Here is a 1,824-nt window from a genome sequence, read left to right as displayed (position 1 = left end):
AAAAGTAGTAGTAGTAAAAAAAAAAAAATTAAAAATAGGTCAAAAATAAAGTAGATGTAAATGGAAATATGTAAATCAGTGCAAAAATGGTGAAAATTTAAGTTTTCCATTATTCGTGTGTTATGAAAAATGAAAAAAAGTGAAAAAGAGAAGAAAAAAGTAAAATGTGTCTAAAAAATAGCAAAAAGAGGAAAGATAAAATTTCCCAAGTTAGCCTTTGAAAAATAAAAAAGAAGAAATAAGTTAAAAAAGTAAAATGTAGATGTGTGTGTAAATAATGGTAAAAAGTGAAAGGTGTATTAAGAAAAATATAAAAAATGAAATAAAAAAATATAAAATAAGAAAAAAAAAAATAAAAATAAAAAGTTAATAAAGTAGATGAGTGAGTTGTAAAAAAAGTAAAATAAATGTGTGTGTAAATAACTGAAAAATAAAAAAATAAGCCCTAAAGTAAAGTGGCGTTTTGAAAAAATAAAAATAAAATAAGTGGTTGTGTGCAAATAAGAAAAGAGGAAAAATTCAATTTTCCCAAGTGTGTTATGTAAAAAAAATATCAAAAATGTGTTTGTGTGTCAATAAAAAAACGTAAAAATTTAAAAACAGAACTAGAGACTATATTAATAAATGAACATAAAATAAATGTTGTGTAATGGAAAACACGCATCGCCTGCGGTTAGCGGATATCAACATGAACGGTAAGTTGTCTAACTTAATTAATAAAAAATGGAATATGATCCTTGACAGACTTATCTATTCTTTTGCATAAATCTGTGGATAGTTTACATCCTTTTTCAGCTTTCAGCGTATTCACCTTGTATTAGGTGTAAAACATTTAATGCTTAAAACAAAATTTGAAATTATATTTTCCAATTTATGGGCACTTGCGAACGTTCTTTTATACGATTTTGCACAAATTCTTTCGTTTTAAACGAGCATTGTTAAGATATGTGTGATGGTACTGATTGAATTCAAGAGTTCGAACTTATAGATTTGAAGTTGAATTACAAACATATTTCCTTCTTGGTTTACTTGGGATCACATTTGCATCATAAATTCAACTTTTTGTTGTTGTTGCTGTGAACATTAAATTAAAACATTACTATGTAGATCATTTGAGTGCTGTGTCTGACGATAATATTTGAATTGCAAAAATCACAATAGAAGTCTATTAGTTTCATTTTAAAATATTTGAAATAAAATTTTATGTAATTTAAAAAATGCATGTTTGACAAAAACGTGTGTTGAAAAAAATAATATCTCGCTTCAACAAACCACAAAATAATAACAACAAAAATAAAAAACAGTGTGATCGGATTGTCATTTGTTGAAAATCTGTGTTTATTAAAATCTTTGTTGTTTAACAGTAGAGTGTTGTGTGTAACATTTCTATGATTTTTACATGAATTTTCTTATAGAATATTTTTGTTACTATTGCAGTTTACATATATTTTTTTCGTTTATGTTTTAACGAAATATTACTAAATCTTTATATACATATTTTTGTTGATTTTTTTTTAACGAAATATTACTAAATTTTCATTTCTTGGTGCATAACAAGTTCTATTTTACAAATATTAGTACAACTTACACCTAAATGCTGCACAAATTCACTAATTTTTAAATAATTTAATTTTTACAGCTCCTAAATTTTTAATAGTATATTTTCTACCTTGCCATAATATATTTGCATATATATTTTTTTATTTTTCATATTTGTTTAAAGATGAGGAAGACGTTTCAGGGGAAGAAATGCGCTACAACTGTTTTCATTTCATTTTATAATATTTTGTTGTTTTTAATTTTTTTCTTATTAAATTTAAATTT

The sequence above is a fragment of the Bactrocera latifrons genome, unplaced genomic scaffold, assembly GCF_001853355.1.
Source record: "Bactrocera latifrons isolate USDA-ARS-PBARC rearing strain unplaced genomic scaffold, ASM185335v1 scaffold_57, whole genome shotgun sequence".
NCBI classification, from domain to species: domain Eukaryota; kingdom Metazoa; phylum Arthropoda; class Insecta; order Diptera; family Tephritidae; genus Bactrocera; species Bactrocera latifrons.
The sequence above is the reverse complement of the archived record's forward strand: the minus strand, read 5'-3'. Positions refer to the sequence as shown.